General features: G+C 40.6%; 1 protein-coding gene across 1 annotated transcript in view; it reads right to left on the bottom strand.

Moving 5' to 3' along the window:
- LOC124170735 (rho GTPase-activating protein 45-like) overlaps positions 1 to 14,297 on the bottom strand; it is a 111,286-nt gene extending 96,989 nt beyond the window's left edge. Inside the window, exon 1 of the mRNA XM_046549633.1 lies at positions 13,216 to 14,297. The gene's annotated coding sequence lies outside the window, so the exon portion shown is untranslated. The remainder of the gene's footprint in view (positions 1 to 13,215) is intronic.
- Positions 14,298 to 22,124: the final 7,827 nt, after the last annotated feature.

The raw sequence follows: 22,124 nt of genomic DNA, 5'->3' as shown, positions 1-22,124 counted from the left end.
TGGGTTTTGTTAAAAGAATATTAGGAAAGTGCGACGACAAAGTGAGATAAATTAGCTATTTTTCCCTCGTTAGACCCCATTCGCTGCCAGTGCTTGGGACCCTCATGAAAAAGGCTTAATAACAGAGTTAGAACGCGTGCAAAGAAGAGCTGCCAGGTACATGAAAAGTCGTTACGATAGTCCTGTTAATGTAACTGACCTCTTAGATAAACTCGGATGGGAATCTCTGTCAGACCGTAGATTGAAAAATAGACTAATCCTTTTACATAAATTCAAGAGTAGTGTCTTTTCTAACGAAGTCAACCATATCTTACGGACGCCAACATACTACGGAAGATCAGATCATATAAATAAAATAAGAGAGATAGACTATAGAACATACAGATTCAGGATGTCATTTTTTCCACGATCAATAAGAGATTATAACGGCAGCGATAGAACTCATAAATAGATTAGATGACTTTTAGTGTACCTTACTAACCTATGTAAAACATAATGCATGTTTCTTAATTTTATTATTACTTCTAACAGCATAAGGTAGTATAAGTAGTTAGGATGCGGGACGTTTTTTGGACTGTGTGGTGTGCATGTGGGAGTCCAATTGCATGCTGCATACTGGTGATTGATCACTCCCTGCCAAACACCCTACAGGTGGCTCGCAGGGTATTATGTAGATGTAGGTTATATGGAAACACTTCTTAGAAATCCTGCGCCGAGGAATCAAGGAATATTCCGCAATAACTGTAATGTGATAGGAGAGAACGAGACTGGTACAACAACGATGTCAGAAGGGAAATTAGGAAACGGAGAAAACTGTACAGCTTGTATAAGAGCGTTCCACATTTAGTTGACAGTACGGGCCTTATGGATAACAGTGTTGCCAAGCTTCCGCTCCGCCGGCAGGCATCCTAACAGAGTATGCAACCACACATAGTAGAGTGCCAAAATGGTTTAGTTCAAAAAGGAGTTGGGGATCGCACGAAAGACGACGTAAATTAAGGAATTTTTTAGCGTAAATTACAATACCTTTGCTGCAATATAAAAGGAAAAGTCTTTTGTTATTTTATGTACGTACTTATTCAATGCACAAGCTGAATAATTAATAATCTGTAATGTAAAAAATAACAATAAATTGAAGGATAATAAAAATTATCGCCACTCCTGAATGAGACAAAATTTCTATTCCTTCCATATTATGCAATATTTTTTGGCTCTGGCTAGTAATACATGAAAGGCGATGTTGTATAAGACATCATCAATCTTTAATTTTTCAAAAATTTCCCGTGCTTGGTTTATTGTAAATTAAAGATCTCTGTTCAAGCTGACATCTTCAAAGCTAATTTCCTTAATGTTCCCTTTCCTCCACCTTGTAGTAGGCAAGGATTCCAATTTCCTTGAGCAATAAGAGGCATTATCTACCACTATAATTGATCCTTCGGGTAAGTTTGCAAGAAGTGAGTGCTCAAACAATCTCTCGTAACACTCGCCACCCACTTCTTCATGCTCATCCATTGAGTTCTTTTGGTACTGAAACACATGCGATGCTCCTTTTATGAACCCATTTTCCATCCTGCGTGTATAATTTCAAATCGTCTTCCTCGGGAAGTGGGGGCCAAGCCCAGTATTTAGTCCAGCAAGGAAAGCTTGACGCGGATTTTCTAATTGTTTGTTTCGCAAACTAATGTTCACTATTTGTCCAGCATTAATCTAACTTTCGCCTCTAAATACACTCGTCCTGTGTTCGTGACGATATTTTTTAGCTGCCTTAAATAATTAATTTTGCCACCAACGAATAATATCATCCCTTTCGATAAGGATGATTCTTTTCCCCCTGCGTTCGTACACGAAGCCTATGTCCAAAACAAGACGATATAGTGTTGTCCTTATGTAATATAGGAGAATACTATCCATATTTACCGAGTTTAAGATGGATTTTAAAGTGGGAGGAATATTTTTCACGAAGGATCCATGTACCTTCCTTCTAATTCCCGATCTCACCAAACCGTCGAAAATCACTGCTCTCGAATTTTTGTAAGGCTGTCTAATTTCTTTAGTTTTTGAAGGAGTTACCAATGGACCACGGGAGCTTTCCTTTCTCACTCTGTAAATGGTGAACTCCTAGCACCCAGTAGCCTTCGAAGCTTCTCGGCAGGCCTCACTAATGCTGAGAGATTTCCCTTAGTACGAGAAGACTTTGAGCACCAACTGTCTTTCGCGGCTTATGAGCTTCTCACCTTTTCTCCTCTTCTTTAAATCGGACATATTGATTGGGCGTGTTACAGCAAAGATAAGTGTAAAACACACTTCACAATTCTCAAATTCAGCAGACCACCTAACACTTGTTCACTCCAAAAAAATGCAATGACAAACTGAACGCCTTCGTAAATTCTTCCCACGTCCCCTTCGGCTAGGGTCGCTTTTGGTGCAGGTTTTATGGTAGGTACCCTATGAAAGGAACTCAGAAAAAACCCAAGCCCCCTTTTGTAAAAGGCGTGCACTGGATGGGGTAGTGTTTCGCACAGATTATGAGATATTCTTTTCCTTGGTTTCCGCGATGGGACCTAAACACCCAAGCGTCTTATTTCCAAGCCGTTTGCTTACTTTTGTGTGTCAATGTATTCAGATAAAAACACTGCTGTTACGACGTATGAGTATTCTCTGTTTAGGATATCAAACGAATAGATAAATACATTTCATTGTATGCATTGACAAAAAAAAATTCCTTTTCCGCCCAAGAATTTTCCCTCTGCGCGCAAGAAAAAGCAAGAAGCCCGGCCCAGCGGCACCGTAATATTTTTCTTAAGATCAAAACCTTTTAACTCGCTTCAGAATTGATGTAAGTTAATGATGTTTTCACCAAAAATAACCTTGTAGTTTTCTTCATATTTGATACGCAGCATATAGGGACCTGCGACGTAAGAAACGTAAGTTAGTAAGCGACTACTTTTTACCTTGCAAAAATCAAAATTTTCTTGTCCTAAAGGGTGTTACGTCGGCATAACAACATTTTAACTCAATATTTGTACAATTGGCGAAGACCTTCAAGGAGAAAATAGTGTGGAGAATTTTTTGCAGAAGATTCAATTCAATACAGACAATGGTCAGGCAGAAATTGCGAGAAGAAGATAAAGTAAAAAAATACACGTTTCTGACGGAAATTTAAGAAAATGTTTTTTATAGCTTTTGTTATAATTTTTATCGAAAAACTATTGGCACCAATGAATGCAGCATCTCTTTCTACATTAGAATGCAATTTTTAATCAGTGCATAACGCAACATTAATTTTCGTGCTGTCATTGACAACACCGCGCTCCTGGCCTTATGGACATTAACATGGGAAACGATTCTCCATAAGAGCCCATACTGTCAACTAAATGTGGAACGCTCATACAGATATTTCATTACGTTAGATAATTAATCGAAGGAACTTGAAACAAAAGAAAGTTACGATGCATAACGCTCAATAACCAAGAAGTCAATACGAACTGCAATACGAAATTTCAAGAAAACGTGCTCGGTGAATTAGTTGAAGAAAATCCGAAATCCTTTTGGTATTCTTGGAGAGGGCTTCAGGGAAAATCTACAACCGTAGATTCGTTATTTGATAAAGATGGTAAACTTGCCACCTAAAATATTGAAAAAAGCTAACACATTAATTTCCCACTTCGAAGGCGTATTCACTACAGACGATATTGCATTTAATTTAGACATCCTATGTACTGAGGAACCGGTGGAAGAAATCTCTATACAACGCGATGAGATGACTAAACAACTTCAATCGATAAAGAATAGTTGATCTACAGGTCCGGCGGGAATACTCGCGCGTGTCCTCAAGAAGTTAGCATCGCACCTTACTTAGCGATAATATTCAAGAAGCCACTTTCTGATGGGAAGTTACCCCTAGACTGAAAAATTGCTAGCGTTACACCGATATTCAAAAAAGGAAACAGACATGACCCAGGCAAGTATCGTCCAATCCCATTAACATCCTTTGAGGCAAGATACTTGAGCATATCTTCGTCTGCATGGACTGAGCGAGAGGACTGCATGGAAGCGCTTGTTAGTAATATCATGACTTTATTGGGCAGTCGCAATTTCCTCCATGGCTGTCAGCACAGTTTCCGTAAAGGTAGATCATGCGAAACACATCTCGTGCTCTTTCTTCACGATGTTTTCAAATCTGGTGCATCGGAAAGACAATTTGACGCATTATTTCTATATTTCGAAAGCTTTCGGCACGGTACCTCACAAAAAACTATTATACAAATTGCAATCGTATGGATTAAACAAAACTGTTGCAAACTGGATACGCGACTTCCTGAATGATCGTAAACAAAAAGTAGTTCTTGACGGAATTAGCTCCGATGATGTTAAAGTGAAATCAGGTTTTCCACAAGGAAGCGCAATCGGCGCACTTTTGTTCATTATATACATTAATGACCTCTGCTCCCGAATTAGCAGTAAAATACGTTAATTTGCTGAGGACGCTGTCTTCTATCGTGAAATTGGGAAGATTTAATCCGCGAACTGAATAAAATACGAAGGAAGGCTGCACGGTTCCTAAAAAGCTGCTACGGGCATACAGACAGTGTTAACCAAATGTTAAGCGAATTAGACTGGGAGCCGCTGGAGACTCGGAGCCTGCGCGCTATGCTTAGAGTGCTTGAACAATTGAGAATGGATATCTTTAAGAGCGACACGAAGAACATAATATTAGAGCCCCACTATATTTCCAGGTCCGACAGAAGCGATAAATTAAGTGAGATATTTTTTAATGGATAGATAAGCGAATTCCTTTCCTCCCGGACCATTAAGGACAAAATAAATGCTAGTCGTAATTAATCCTTTTTATGTACAAAATGCTGGTGTCCTAACACCCCCTGCCACACGCCTTTTAGGCTGCTTGCGGGGTAGTATGTAGATGTAGATGAAGCTTTTTGGCTGCAATTGCAGAGTCACCCGAGGAGGAATCCGTCGTTTATTCTCTCGTGTTTGCTGGCTGTGTTGCAAAGAAAACTTTTGGGCTTCGTCGCCCCGTCAATGCGATGCTCTCAAAGTTTCTCTGCGTCCCTCTGCAACGAAGTACGATTGGGAGCGGTTTCGTTCAAGTTCGGATGTTTCCCTCAAGGTCATTCGTGGAGGTGAGCAAATGGGCTGGGGCACACGACGACCAAGTGCGCGTTACACGGGTACGCAGTGCCGCGGCACATTTCTCATCGACGCATTGCTTTTGAATTGCATCCAATTTAAAAATCGAATCATCCTAAGCCCAGGCCCATCCTAGAAGCAATTTAGAAGCTTGAAAAAGACAAAATAAATGTAAACGTCCGTTTTATATAGGGTGACGCAATTATATAACCCGAGAAACGAACGAGCGATGGAATTGGACCTCCTACATGCAGTCCTCTTGAACAAACCACTCATGTGTCCGCACAATTTTCATTACGGCTACGCCATAAAATTTTTCTGTTAGACAATTCGTCCACGGAGATTCTCTCTGCAACAGTAGGAATTGCATTCGATAGTATAGGCTACAAGGAACCGCATGAGGCCGTGGAGAAGCGCTATCCCACTAGGCACGAGATCGTGACGCTATAGAGCATGTAAGTTCAACAGGATAGGGAAATTTTTTCGCAAGCATTTGCGACATCTATTCTTGTCGTTGTTGTTAAATATAGTATTTGTAGCTATAAAAATGCATAATTCAGCCATGAATTTCCAATTTACGCAATAATGAATTTCCTTATGATAATTAAATGTCTCTTTCTAATGATTTATATTTTCGGTCGAATTGTTATAAGAAAAACAAATGAAGGTCACATCCGCGTCCTCTCAAGTGAACTGTGCTGTTGCTGTTGTTTCGGAGTTCTGTAGTGAAATCGAAGAATTTCGGCATTTGCCAGCGCGTATCGCATCGTAATAGATCTTCAAAATTTGTAGTATCGTAAGAAATATGTTACAGTTGCGCAGTTAAGGACTGCCCTTCCAAGGGCTGTAAGTTTTTTGTTTTCCTCGTACAGTAGCCAGGTAAGTCACATTCATTTTTATTGCATCTGCTGTCATGTGTTGAGAAAAGACCGTTGTTGGTGGATATTTGAATTTGGGTAACTTTATCCCACTCTTCAGAGGAACAGTGACATGTCAGTTAATTTCCTCTCAATTGATAAAGACATATCTTTCCCGTGGAGTAAGTATAGAACTGTTAAGAATGATTAATCCAAATGTAGTTCATCTGCTTGAAGCGATTATTATTAAATTCCTAGGGTCTCGAAAAAGGAATGCATAATTTTTACTATGTTTCGTTAACTTCCATCCTTCGCTCGTCACATTGTTTTTATGCTTCTATGTGCTTGCACCAAACATCCAAACTCGGTAGATTGAAGTTACTATGTATTAGAATTACTGTTTAAATCATTTTAATTAAGTTAAATAATTTTTAATTAATACCTTTATTTTTCACTCATCTATACCAAATTCTGTTGTTAGTGAAGTTAACTTTATGCATATTTGTGTTGGTGTCATATGTGAATCTTTCTTTAATTTTAACCTGGTATTGAAATACTCTTTGCAACAGTCTAAGATAATTTTCTTTTAAGAAATTACTGAGCTGTATTTCTAGTTCCTTAAAAAGTTTTTAATCATCGCATTATCCATGATGCCATTCAGAGGCGTTACTAGGACTATGCTTTGGGGGGAGGGGATAGCCTGGGGTGGCGATTCTCCACCTTCGTTGGGGAAATTTTTTTAAAAATAGCATGCTTGGAAATACATTTCACATAATTTTCGCACTAAAAAATTAACTTTAAGCAGATGCAGTTATTAAATGTCAAAACTAGACAATATTTTTTTTATTTCTCTAAGGCTTTGGGGGGATCTATCCCCCCCACCCCCAACCCCCCCCCCACCCCATAGTTACGCGTCTGCTTCCATTTTTGTCATACAGAACTGATTTTTGTGGATATCGTCTAAAAATTGTTTAACAATGCAATACTCATTTATGGCCAATTCAGTCAGCTAATTTTGTTTGAAAGTCATTAAGTCCTAGCATTTCTCATGACTTTCTTGTGTTTTTCATAGGGAGGTGTAATTTTCCTTTAATTTCTTAAACATTTCAAGTGATGTACTCTGATTGTGTTTCTTTCTATTCTTTCTTTATCCAGGAGTTCATGAATCATTCTTCAGAACTTCATCATGAAAAAAAATATGTAGCACAGAACTATTCGGCTAAGTTTTGTTATTCTCATAAATAATGTACTAGTTGACAATAAATATTATTTTTGTCTTTTTACATTGGATTTTAATTTATGTGCAATAACCTAAGATAAACAATAACCTACTGCCCTGAGGCCTTGATGGCTCTTTCCTCCAAATAAAACTGCTATGAAACTACCCATTCGCTCCTGAGAATCGGTTATTTTGTGCATACGAGTTTGCGGGCATTTTGAGCTGAAGCAAATAGACTTGAAATAATGGAGTGGGAAGCGAGGTCGTATTCTAGTGATTTGAATTTGGCGGCAAATGTTGAGCTGCCGATGATACTGCCATCTGGACTTATCGTAGGAAAACTCTTAACTGTCAAAGACGTTTTGAGTGGAGTTGGACATCTATGCTGTAGAGTTACGTGCGTAGAGATTGGGGAAGATGTCGACGCAAAATGGTGAAGAAAGATGCGGAGGATCGCATAACTATATTCTTCCAACTCCAGCGCCCTCGACAACAAGAAAACATTGTGGAGTGGAAGCATTCGTCGACAAAACCAACTCCCAAACATTTCCAACGCGGCCAACGAGCGCGATGTGGAAGCGAGGCGTGACCGCACTCCGTCACGCCCCCCTCGCCCACCCCGCTAATCGAGTAAAAATACCCCTTGGCGGCCTTGCCGATCGCGGCACCCAGCGAGGGTGGTGCATGGTCGGATGCAGCGGGCAGGGCAAATGGCCGAACACAGTCACACTGGGCCACTCCATGAATACGACCGCTGCCATTGCGTCTTGCAAGTCAGCGGAAAATATACACGAGGACGTAGCGACAAAAAGCCAAGGCTTAAATTTGTAACCCCACCATCTATACTACCGTGATGAATCTCGGCAAGGAGAAATCTCCTCTATGCTAGGGGAAATGGAAAGCTTTATAATGAGATACTTTCATTAATGAGTTTAAATAAAAAGCAGTTACTTCTCCTTCTTCGCGAGTATTAAAGTCAATGCAAACAGAATTTCTAATCGAAGTAAAAACCCTGAAAACAAACGCTGTCGTTGAAATCAGCGCGACAGACAGATTATCCTGTAATGTGACTCCGGAGTTTACCATTTCTATCTTGGTGCCTCGCGAAGAACCAGACACACGCCTTTGTTTCCATTTATTCTGAGGTTACAGAGTGAATCTGGGTGCCATGCACACGAATCGGATTTTCGAAATCTCAAAGCGATTCCAAACATTTCCGATTCATTGACGCGTTACCATGGCAACGTTCATAGCAATACCATAACCATCGCTAAACCGCGAATGCGGTACTTATAATGCTGGCCAGCGTATTAATGTACCCATACGAAACGATAATTAACTCCAGTACCGCAAAGTTACTTACTTTTCTCGGTGAAGGGCTATTTTTCCTTTCTACCTGATAAACCAAAATGTTTGAACATTTGCATTAAAGCGTTTAGTGTATTCAGCAGGCAATCTCGGTAACGGGCTGGAAGGTCGCTTGCATCGTCATGGCAACGAACACGCAAACTATGCCCTGTCATGATATCGAGATGCTCATCACGCGAGTGGCATTTACGGATCCCAACTAACGTCTCCACATTTGAAAAACATGTCATCTTAAGTGTATCCAGTTGCAATATGATGACAATCTCAGCATGAACTGTGAAATTCTCTTTTCTCAGTATTTTCTCTTGCGAAATTGCTATTATTTATTACCTATTATCTCATTTTTAAGAGCCAGAATGAAATTTCCTAAAATATTCTAAGAGAGGACCCTTGGTCCGGTAAGGAGGGCCCCCAATCAATTCAGACCGCCTCTGCAGATGATGGAAAGTAAAAAACATGCACATAGAATTATCTAATTAAAATAGTTATTGAGAGTATCCTAAGATCAACTTTACCACGATAACTTTTAAATTTAGATAAAGACATGGAGAAATCAATACTTGTACCCATAGTTAATTAACCCAAGCCTATCGTAGTTTAATAGTAAGAACAATATGTAATGTCCTAAAGCGTGAATATTTTTAAAATTTTGACATATTCTCTTGATGAATCCTAGATTCTTCACAGACAGTTCAGTTCAGACACAGAGACTTCACTGACAGTTCACTCAAGTTTTACCTCATCACTCTGGATAGCTGGGAGTCGAAGGCATAATTTGGTCTATGGTAATTAAAAACAAGCGGGTGAGGATTTCTGTAATTGTGACGGGGTCCATTAAAATTAACTTATGAAAGGAGATAGGAAAACTCTATATAGGAATTAATAAGCTTGTAGAGGAATAGGGCATCGTTGGATGATTGTCTCAATTAAGAGTTTTCAATTTACAAGGGATACAAGACATGAAGTGTTGAAATCAGAAAGTGAGATTCGTGATTTGTAATTATTAAATTTGAGAAATTTATTTTGGACACGTTGAAATCGGACTGAGTCTGTATTATAATAAGGTGACCAGTCAAGAATAGAGTATATTCTAATTTTGAACGTACCAGACCGATATATCTACTTTCCTCAAAGCATGAATATTGTTATATTTTGGACAGATTGTCTAAATGAATCTTGCATTCTTTAAAGTTTCACAGACATTTCGGTCTAGTTTTAGTTTTACCACATGAAAACGATAATATCCTTTCTCTTCTTAATTTCCTGGATTTTAAATTTCCTCCAGCAGTCACGTCGTCTGTTGTTAGCTGACAAAATGCTACAACGAGGGCAGCACTGAGTTTCGATGTTAACTTTAGAGGTGTAAACGCACGATAGTGGCGACCTTAGTCGGAACGAGCGTAGTGTAAACGGGGTATTACTTGGCCCTGCTCGACATTCGCTTGTTTAGACAAAACCATTGGTGGACTCATGATCAATGTAATGTTAGACTAGGTTAAAATAAATGTGAAATAAAAACTTTAAGGGCCCTAGTAGTGGTAGAGCATAGGAAGTGGAGTGTTGGCTTTAGGTGGCAGGTGGTAAGCGCTTAATTAAACTATTTCCTCGTTTGGAGGGGTGGGGAGGGGGCAGACGCCCCTGCCCAGATATAAATGCAGGTTTCCACGAAGCAAGTGATTTTTCACCATGTGCCTGAGATTATTGACACTGGTAATTGATGGCAATAAACTTTGGTTTAACTAGTCAAATTCATGCATCAATATTCATTTCCTTGCTCTTTTTCTCGGCGCACTAGCACTAACCATCGCAAGTTGGCACCGTTAGGTACTAAGGCCTATGATGGTAACTCAGTGCGTTTACACGACGTTATGAGGCTACGATCGCACGGACTTTGGTCGGTACGTGTGTAGTGCAAACGGGGTATAATTAAGCGGCAACCACCATTCAGCGTTCACCTCTTCTGTTAGGGCGGTCACTTGTTTCCACGACAGTACACTTGTAGCGTAAACAGAGACGGGCATTCGGAGGCCTTCAGGTGGTACCTTTGAGTCCCTCCGCATGGGAGGATTGGCGGCCCACCATACGCCCCATTGATGTCACAGCCAAGTTGAATGTCCGCGGCACTTAAATTTTCCGCTAGAGGAGAGGAATTTTCCATTCCGGCAGGTAATTTCAATCACTTCAAGCCGTGGAGGGTGACATTGATTCTCTGCCAAAACATTCTCTAAACGTAATCTTTCTCAAACAAACTCGCCATGCCAAAAAATTTGCGATTTAGCAACAAGGAAATTTTAAATTACTTCTAACCCAGCAAACCTAATGAATAATGATAATTCCAAATCCTTCGTAGGCCACCTCTTAACGTATCTTTCAATTGCAGCTCGGAGGCTGCGCGCTAGGTTTAGATTGCTCAAATAATTCAGAATGGATATCTTTAAGAGCGACACGGAGAACATAATATTAGAGCCACACTATATTTCAAGGTCCGATAGAAACGATAAATTAAGAGAGATATTTAGCTGACCGGATAGATATGCCAATTCCTCTTTCCCCCGAACTATAAAGGACTTTAATAAATTCCAGTCGTAATATCGTTAGAATATTTCCTTTTATGCGCAAATGACTCGTGTCCTAACACCCCCTGCCACACGTCTTTTAGGCAGTTTGCGGGGTAGTATGTAGATGCAGATGCAGCGATGACCAACTTTTGCTGTGCTAAAAAGACCTCTCACTACCTCGCTCAATACCACAACAGCATTCCATGCAGTATAAAGGCAATAAACCTTTCCATTTGCTAAATAACTATCTCTTAAAAACCGCCTCACCACCGCGTACCTCGTCTTTACCAATAAGAGTTTCCTTGTAATTATGTCCAACATAGTCATATATTATGTTCATTCCCTGAAATTGTTGCAACACTATGTTCCGAAAGGAGAGGACTCCCTTGTATGGAAGAGCAAAGAGGAATATTTTAGAGATTCCAAAATATATTTTATTACCTGAATTAATTGGATATGAGAATTAACCAAGAGAAGAGTGAAAGATTTTTGGTAAATTAATAATGCTAACATCATCCATATTCGTAGTACAATTACAGACGCGTTGAAATGATGTTTTCATGTGCATAGGTTGTGCAGCTTGTGTGGCATTGAGATAACTTTGATGTGAATTGCATCTATTCTTACGATAGAAAAAAAAATCATCACTATATATTTACGAGTCGAAAACTGGTTTGAGGAAGCTCTCGAGTCCGCTCTTCGAGCAGCCAACCTTTTCACATTAACGTATTTAGCCCCTTCCTCGTGTGTGCCGTGCAACTCCTCCGGTGCCATACTTGCGCCCCCCTCCCCTCCCTCCATGATAGTCCTCAACGATAAGAACATCCAAATGAACAACTATCAATAACACCAATAAAAATATTTAAAACTCGACTCGAGTTTTAACGTGCATAAACACCATCATTGCTCAAGTGAAAACCTAATTGAATGATATTAAAACCATAATCGTGGAATTAATTCTTTTTTCAATTTTTAATGATGGAATACCACCAATGAAACGCTGCAACTTGGAGATTTTCCGGTATCTACGTCAAAATATTCGATGCTAATGCGTGAGAGTGTAGTTAAGAGTAGACCGGGATATTAGAGGGAGAGAGGGCACTAAAGGTCGAGCACGTTGAGCAGGGGGCGCCACTTGACACTCCCGACTCATTTGCCTCGGCTTCATGTGTGGTTGACGCCTCGGTCCGCAATCGCCACCCACGGGCCGATTCCACTCCCCACAGACGAGATGCGCGAAAAGGAAAACTTCGCAAACATGCATTATGCGATCATTTTTCACGCACAAGTCCATGGGCGGGCGTCACGGCATCTCAAATGATTTCTCTCGGTCACCATCACCTTCAGGGATAGTGGCAATGATTGGAATCACAGTCCCTTTTTCCGTCATTTGTGACCGTCTCATTCCCTTAAGAAGCAAGTGAATTCCCTGCAGCTATTGCGCGCAAGAGAGAGGAGAAATTGAAATGAGCTAAAGCCAGTGAGTGCACTTAGAAAACACGTTGGCCAGCAGATACCAAAATGATGAGCGCAATTGTTTCAATTGTTAACGACGTGATGTAGTAAATGATGGACAATGCTATCATTTTCCCTTCCTGGATAGGCGTAGTTAAAAACAAACCCTAGACCAGTGGATGGAAAATGATCGTAATGTTCATACTCAAGAAACAGCTGCCACAGTTGGTAAAGGAGAGCGATTAAGCTTTCGAGCTGACAGCGGTACGTCAAGACTGTGTGATTCATGCAAGGCCGATGCCAGAGAATAATTTTGGGTGGAGTTGAAGAGGAGTAAATCTGTGGGGGTGGTTTATTCCGAGAGGGAACACTTATATATTACTTATATGATGACGTACATGTATGACATGTAGACACGACGGCATATTCCAAACCTCTCGGAGGGGATTCGAACACCAGACCTCGCTACGGCCTTGAATCGAGGAGTTATTTTCGGGGGAAGGGTGGTTTGGACCAACAACATAACGACCGAGGGGGCTGCGATCCGAAATGTGTTTGGCCTCCCTCGCTAGAACGGCTCCGGCCTACGCTGACCTCGCGCACGGCTCACCTTGGAAGCAGGGCTCTCTTCCTGGTGTCGAAGGCAGATTCCTCATGGGTCCAAAGTGCAAGGCTGCCACCTTCACCACTGCAATTCCCCAGTAGCTCCGATCACAGCAGGTAATGAGCAATGACACTGTCGAGCTCGGGCAAACGTGATCCTACAACAGGCCAAGGTATCACTGCGTACACCTCCACCGCTCGATTCGATCAATTTGCGAGCGCACTCGTTGAGAAACATGCCACATTTCTTCCGGCACCGTAGATGCACGCACTGCTGGTCCCGATATCAGTAGATTGCGGCTGATCCAGGCTAGCATCCCATGAATCGAGAGCAACAGCTGTGGTTGACCTCGCACGAGGATGAAACAATATCGCAACGGATCGCGAAGAGGAGTGAGCGGCTTTCAGGAGAGCATCAGCGTCCACGTTCTGTTCATCGCCGCACTCTCGCCAGTGGGAATATTTGTGAGCGCAGCGGAATATAGAATCCACGGAAATAGACTCTGGATCATCAGCGTCGGACTGCTAGGGATACCTACCTAACTTCCCATCCTAATGACGTATAGTAATCCCACTGCGATCACCACGCCGCCAGCACGGTACTAAAAAAGTCGGCCGCCGTTATTTCAGCTTCCCTGGAGGAAGGCAGGGAATTCGCGGCTGCTTAGTGCGCTGGACTACTGATTGAAGGGTCGGGTGTAATCCCTCGCTATTCGCCAAACAAATCCTTCAAGTGTAAGGTTGTCCAGGGAAAGAAAGTGGCCCCCCAACCATGAATCACTGAAATTACACGACCTTTACTCAGGATGGGGTGAGCTCTCCCCTCACCGATTGAAATCAACCTTCGGATCAAATCTCTGAGAGAGTAAAAGAAAAGTAATCACCTTCTCGACTGGTAATTGGCCTATTTTTTCACAGATGAGCTCTTTTATCATTTCTATCAAGTAAGCACGACATGTATTTGAATCCGTATGAACGTGCAAAGGCTGAGAGAACTTGGGAGACATCTACATGCAAGATGAGCTCAGTTGGGAATCGGTCGCTCTTATAGGCAGCGAACCCTTTCCGGCGGAGATCCAGCAGGAATTTAGAATGGCGATGGAATCAGATGCGCTTTTGACTCTGGTGGTGGAGAAGCGCGTAGAACGAGACTAATTTTGGAAGGGCGGGGGGAGAGGCTCACCTGCACCTCTCGCGCCCCCCCTCCCCATCCCCCCGCAGCCTATATTTAGCCCCGGGCGCGTCGAGCGCTACGCCGCGGACATCTCAACAACCTCATGTTCCCGCCACTTCCGGCTACAAGGCGCTGCTCCTAGTGCGGCTCAACGCGCCTGCAGCAGTAATGTCTTTCACGCAGATATTTCACATTATCAATGGCTGTGCGGGAAGCGTTGGGAGCCTAAAGGTTAGAGTGCTTGGCTTCTGACAGAATAGTTCAAAACCCTTCCCTCCAAAACAATGACTGTCGAGCACCCTCGACCCAAAATACTCCGAGTGGTAGGCGGTCAAAGCAAAGTAAATGGCCCCTCAGCCCAACGTGTAGCTCATCAATCATCTTCTTCGTTTCCCGCTTGCTCTGTCTTTTCTCGTTGCTTACTACTTGCTTAAAATTACTCTATTATTTTTATATTGTTTGCCAAAAATACATCCATGTCAAAAATCAACTGCGCATCAGTTTTAAACTTCACGAAAGTATTCCGCCAGATGCAGTGGCGGACATACTTGCCCCTCCCTCCCTTGCGGGGCCCGCATTGCCGAAAATTGTGGTACGACTATTATAAATTGTTTATATAATAAGATAACATTGTGTTGAATGTATATAATCCATTTAAAAGTAACGTTCTTAAACTATGCATATGACTTGATTCTTTTTTTATTGCGGTAAAAGGTTGCTCAAGATATCTTTTGCTCACCCCCTAGAGTTTTTTCAGTATCTATCCCTGGCCGGATAACAAATGCATACATTTGAGAAACAGCTAAATGTTGACCTCGGTCCACTATAAATGAACCTGATGAACATTTCAAGATCAACATCTACATAATACCCAGCATGCCACCTGTAGGGTGTTTGGCAGTGGACAATCAATCGCCAGCATGCAAGGGGACCTCCACGTGTCCTCACACCCATACAAATATCACAAATAATAACAAAATATAAGTGCACATGCATGCAAAGGCAAGACTTGACAAGGGTTAGTTATTACTACAGCAAATTCATGCAAGGTTTGAACAAAGGTAAAATAAAGGCATTCAATGAGCCGTCCTAGCGAGTGACGGCATTAATTTTATAAATCAAGAGAGAGTTGCTATCCATAGTAAGTAATTCGGGAAAAGAATGACATTTTAGATCTCTCTGTTTTTGCAGTTCATTTTCTTCTCGTGATCGCGTTTACCTCATCATTATGAATTATGAGCATGTAATCATCATGGGTGATTCTAATATCAATCTCTCTAGTCCGTCTCCAGTAAACCAGATGTTACACGGTATGATGACCGGTTATAACCTTAGCATCTTATCCATAGAACCAACCGGCCATACTCATAATGCCCACTCAACCCCAAACATTTGTTTTGTGTTAATGACCGCAAGAAAGTAGCTGGAATAGATCAGCTCACCACTCCTGCCACAATCATATATCTCTTGTGTATGAATTCGAAGTCCCTGAGCAACGATACGATTAATCGAATATAGAGACTATAGGACTTTTCACCTCAACAAGTTTATATCTGACCTAGATAGCATAGATTGTACCGGAATCGTGAGAGCACAGATGACCGACAAAAAATAGGGTTATTCAATCTTCACATAAAGAAAACATTCGATCATAACGCCCCGATCCGAAGCATTCGCGTACCCAAACCCCTACTCCCTGGATCACACCAGAAATTAAGCTAACTACTTAGCAGAAAAATAGAGCCGGGGCTATGTTTAGAAGATATAAAGACGACAGTTTCTTTTCCAGTAAAAAAAAATGAGGAAGAGTACCAAAATATGATACACGGGGCCAAAATTAAAAATTACAATACCCGTTTCTCCAAGACTCAGGGTACAGTCACTTTCAAAAGTCGGTCCACAAAACCCAGCACATCCGTCACCGCTATTCTCCGAAGTCGTCCTTCGCGTATTGCTTAAGCGTTCCTTATCCACTGGCGATCGATTTGACTTGATCGGGTGGTGCAAATGGTGCAACTAAACTAATTTAACCCTCGCCAAGAGCCCAAAGCACGATTTCAGAGGTTGGAAGGCCCCATGGGCCCTCGCCCCACGGCCAAACAGTTCCACCATCGAAGAAAGCGGAGTAACCCATCGTGCGAGGAAGAGAGAGGATCATTTGAGTCGCTTGGTAAACTTATACACCACGTATAGGGCGAATAAAATTTTTTGATCATTTCAAGCATAATACTCCAATGTCATTTTCCCACATTGACTTGTGAAAAATACGCAACTGTTAATGCCGTCGTTGCGATGCGTCACGATTACCAATCATCCACGCGTTCACCCGTGTCGGCGGCAAAAGATTTGCGGAAGGATTTCTCAATGTTTGCGAGTGAAATAGCTGTTACTCCTCAAGTTTAAGTTTTTTGGAAAAAACAATAATTACCTACATTTTGAATATCGCTACTTATTATCATTCTGTAAAAAGAAAAAAATGGAGAAATATTTTAATTTATTACCTGGAAAACACTACCGGCAAGGTATTTTTTATGAGAGAAGATAATTTTTGCATTATATTTTTCATATCAGCAATCGGATTACCTTGAATTGATTTTAAGATAAATATATTTTTCACTGAAAGAAGTATTGAGGTATTTAGGGGCACTGAGTAAAATGGCAGGCTTTTAGACCACAATGCGTCGTAGAAAGTGTTGTCCTCTTCTTTCTGGGGAATACTCGTATATTAGTATTGTTCAGTGTGTTCTTTAAGAAAAATAGTGCGAGCAACATCAGCGTGGCATTATGATTGTTAGTCAACCATTTATGGTGGTCACGGAAATACTTATTTTACCTACCCTTCTGAAATTAAAAAGGGAGGTATATTTGGTTATTATTAAAGGTATCCTGATAATGTTGGATTACATCGAAGATTTTACGAATCACCCCGCCTGGGCCCCTCCCAACTTGAACTCCCACTTTAATTAATAAGGAGCGCCCAACAGTGGGCTGAAATCGAAAAAAGCTGGACAAAACCTCAAAATCGATTTTTTTCGAGTGCGGAAATTGAAACTTCGCAGTTGTCGATACACACTAGTGCATTTTTTGACGCAAATCATTTTTCATAGGTAAATTTTTTATTGAATTACTTGGCCTCAAAGTTGAACAAATTTCGCAAAAATTGCCCTCATTGAATTTTTTTTCGAAATTCAGCATGTTAAAACTAATGCCACTCCTTCTGTATTAACTCTATAGAAACAAAAATTTGCAATATTACAATATTTTCAATTTCTTAGTGCTAATTCTTGGCAACTTTCACGACTTAGTTGTATTATTTGTGGCCGATACGATACAAAATGGCGGACAATGTTTTTCGTCGAAATTTTGTGTTCGTGTAGGATTATAAAAAAAGGATCACCGAGTTACCTCGAGATATTTACACCACATATACGACAAAACCTATAGAGTATGATACCAAAAGGAGAATTGCGACCACCTGCGACGCCGAAATAAAGATCGATTTTTCGAACGAGCGGCACAGTTCGGAGCTTGCTGCAGGCCACTGGGATTACCATGCTCGACGGACGTTAGAAAGTGAATCTTTCAGCAAGTGAATTAAGGAAATAAAATATAAATAAAGTGGCATCAAGTTTTCCACAAGGAAGCGTAATCGTCTCACTTCCGTTCATTATATACATTAATGGCCTCTGCTCCCGAATTAGCAGTAGAATTATACGACAAAACCTATACAGTATGATACCAAAAGGAGAATTGATACCACCAGTGACGCCGAAATTAAGATCGATTTTTCGAACGTTCGGCACAGTTCGCAGCTCGCTCTTGGCCACGAGGAATATCGTGCTCGACAGATGTTGGACCTCGAATCCTTTTTAGCAGATTAATGGTATAAAAGCTATAATATCTTAGTACCACATTTCATTTCCATTTCATACAACCTGATTTCTTCACTTTCTTGTTATATTTATCGTCGATACGATACAAAATGGTAGGCCCTGTTTTCTGTCGAAATTTTGTGTTCATGTACGATTATAAAAAAAAGAACATCGAGTTACCTCGAGATATTTACACCACATATACAACAAAACCTACTGAGTATGATACCAAAAGGAGAATTGCGACCACCTGCGACGCCGAAAGAAAGATCGATTTTTCGAACGAGCGGCACAGTTCGGAGCTTGCTGCAGGCCACTGGGATTACCATGCTCGACGGACGTTGGAAAGTGAATCTTTCAGCAAGTGAATTAAGGAAATAAAATAAAAATAAAGTGGCATCAAGTTTTCCACAAAGCGTAATCGTCCCACTTTCGTTCATTATATACATTAATGGCCTCTGCTCCCGAATCAGCAGTAAAATATATTTATTTGCTGACGGCGCTTGTATCTATCGCGAAATTAGTGATCACTCTGACTATGAAATTCTATCATCGGATTTAAACAAAGTTTATATGTGGAGCCAAGAGCGGGGACTCAAACTTAATCTGAGAAAATGCATGTCGGTACATTTTTTGCCGAGTTCGTCCAAATTTAACTATGTTTATCCTGTGGGTCCGTTACCACCTTTTAGAGAAGTAATGAAATATTTTTGTATTTTTTTTCGATATTTTTAGATCCAAAAACAATAGCAAGGATCCTGCGGTCTATGAGCGGCCTTTCGAGTGGCTAAAAAAGTGTACGAACTTTGGAGATGCGATTCTCTTCCGGTTATGTCCGACAGCTGAGACTAAATTGATTTTGGATAGAAGCCGCTCGCGTCCCCTCCTCGCTCGTCTTTCCCCTCTCCCACGCCCCAAATGTACCAAAATTCACACCAAATGCGTCTTTCTTCGCTGGTCAGCATCGTCTGCGGGGGAACAACCACGAAATAATTACTCAATTATCTGCTTTCCAGTCTGTAATTCATATGTTAGTGTCGTTTCTCGTGTTCTCGTTTTGCTGCTGTCAACAAAGTTCGTGACGTGTTTCGCCCTTGAGATCAACTGCGTTCCTTCAAAGGTTTGGGTAAGCACATTTCACGGAAATTCTACTAATCGTTCATATTACTTTTACTCAGCTTTTAGATAGATCCAGCAGAACGCGCAAGCGCAGGGCATGAGAAACAACACAGCAAGAACATACAGCATGAGAAATCGCTCATATAGCACAGTACTCCCACCTGAAAAGCGATTCATTTTGTCATGTGAAGTGATTTTTTAAATCAAATCTGAAACAGACAAAACACGAAAGATTGGTGTGACTTCGTGTAAACAATAAAAAAAAAGAATTCAAATCAGGAAGCCTAGGAACTAAATTTAGTCCCAACACAATATAATTCCTCCAGTACACAAAGTCATCATTCCTGTATTTAGCAGGTTTTTGCAAAGTGACTCGATTGCGCAAGGTGCGCTGAGGTGGTGGCATTGTAACCACAGCAGGATTGTGCACAAGAGGGACATTCTATTCGATTGTGTACAACACTGACTGGTGTAGAATTGGTCACAATGGCATTATCTTTCTTACTTGACGATTTGTAGACATTATGTCCTAACTAATATCCCTAATTTTGTTATATCAATTTGGTACAGTTTCACTCTCTCAGGTTTTACTCTCACTAGTTTCTCCAAATAACTCAAAGCTGCATGCAAATTCATTCTGCAATCTTCGGCAGTTTCTTCACCGATGATAATATCATCAATATAAGCTCAATTATGATATATCGTGGAATAAACATATTCGGGAAATAACAGGTCAAGCTAATCGTAAAATGGGTTTTTTAAAGAATATTAGGAATGTGCGACGACAAAGGGAGAGAAATTAGCTACTTCTCCCTCTATAGACATCATTTTGAGTACGCTGCCAGTGTTTGGAACCCTCATGAAAAAGGCATAATAACGGAGTTAGAACGCGTGCAAAGAATAGCTGCCAGGTATGTGATAGGTCGTTTCGATAGTCTTGCTAGTGTAACTGACCTCTTAGATAAACTCGGATGGGAATCTATGTCGGACTAGCGTTGAATCTATGTGGTGTACAATTAAATAACCAAAATCCGAAACTATATTATTGTGCTCGTATTATGGACCACCTTACTCAGATATAACAACAATGTTGGATTTTGAAACTTAAATAAACAGCATAGCACCCAAGTATCCCGAAAGACACTTGATTGTAGGTGGAGATTTCAACATAACTTCTATGGATAGGGAGACGTATAGCTTCATTCCTGGTGGGAAGGATAACGTGATTTGCGAGGCGTTATTACACACTTATACATCAAATGCATTGTTTCAAATAGCATTAGTACTTAACGGAGGAGAAAGTATTCTTGACTTATTAGCGAAAAATATACCTCATCAGGTAATAAACGTGAGCACCGTCGAAGGATTAAGTGGCTATAAGGATGTAACCGCAAAGTTCTCTCTAAATACCGCTGAAATTTTTAAAAAAGAACGTAAAGTTCTAATTTTTAAAAGAGACAATTTTGATGGGTCTAAGAGTCGTCTGAAAAATGCTTTCCCCGCGTTTCAGGAATCAATAATAAAGTTAAATGTGGAGAGTACTTGGAAAGTTTTTCTTTCGCTCGTAACTTCGGGAATAATAGCTACATCCCTAGTAAAACAAAAAACGAAGGCAGCGAACCGTGATGGTATGACGCGGAAGTAAGAAAATCATTGAGGTTATTGAGAGCGTGCCATTCTAAAATGAAAAAAGGCAGCACGGATTTATCCGCTAATGAACGCGAGTTAACAATTAAAAAATATAGGTTGTCTAAAGCCGCCATGAAGGAAACTTTCAGGAATGCATTCACGAATTTTAAAAGAAAAAACTAAGGAAGACCAGATCATATAAATAAAATAAGAGAGATAGACTGTAGAACATACAGATTCAGAATGTCTTTTTTTCCACGATCAATAAGAGATTATAACGGCAGCGATAGAACTCATAAATAGATTAGATGACTTTTAGTGTACCTTACTAACCTATGTAAAACATAATGCATGTTTCTTAATTTTATTATTACTTCTAACAGCATGTGGTAGTAAAATTAGTTAGTCTACGTGACGTTTGCATGTGGGAATCCAATTGCATGCTGCATGCTCGTTATTGATCACCCCCTGCCAAACACCCTAGAGGTGGCTCGTAGGGTATTATGTAGATTTAGACGCATGCTGGTGATTGGTCACCCCCTGCCAAACACATTAGAGGTGGCTGGCATGGAGTTACGTAGATGCACATCCCTCCGCAATCAGAAGATTAAATAAAATAGTGTAGTTTGGTTAAAACTCTCACTTTGCCAAACACCTTTGCAGAACCTCGTTACCAGAATTCCGGATACACGTGGGGAAGCTAAAAAGTGGAGTAGGGGAAGAAAAAGGAGTTTATCGCATTCCCCCTCCACTAAAAAAATTTCGGCTTTGCCAATTCTCTGAGACAATCGGCGTGAATTTGATCACTTTTCGTAAAATCCTTTTCAATGTAGAACCTCCATTAAAAGACGCATTTAATCGCTCAATCCCGAGGAGTATGATTAGTGTATTTATATACCTCTAAGTATTGGCCCTTATCAAAGTACTTGAAGTTTTATTGTACAGCAATAAATAATTAAAGCAATGAAAAATGAAAGAAATATCTTGGTTACATTTCCGAAATTCCTAAAAAAATGTAGTTTAAAAATAAGCCAACCAAGGCCGTTTTACGTTGAAATTTATCCGTAAAATTTTGTTCGAGGAAACCGCTACACTGAAAATAACCTGTACTCAACTGTTTTC

This window comes from Ischnura elegans, chromosome X (genome assembly GCF_921293095.1).
Source record: "Ischnura elegans chromosome X, ioIscEleg1.1, whole genome shotgun sequence".
In the NCBI taxonomy this organism is placed as follows: domain Eukaryota; kingdom Metazoa; phylum Arthropoda; class Insecta; order Odonata; family Coenagrionidae; genus Ischnura; species Ischnura elegans.
This window is presented reverse-complemented; position numbering and strand designations above follow the sequence as displayed.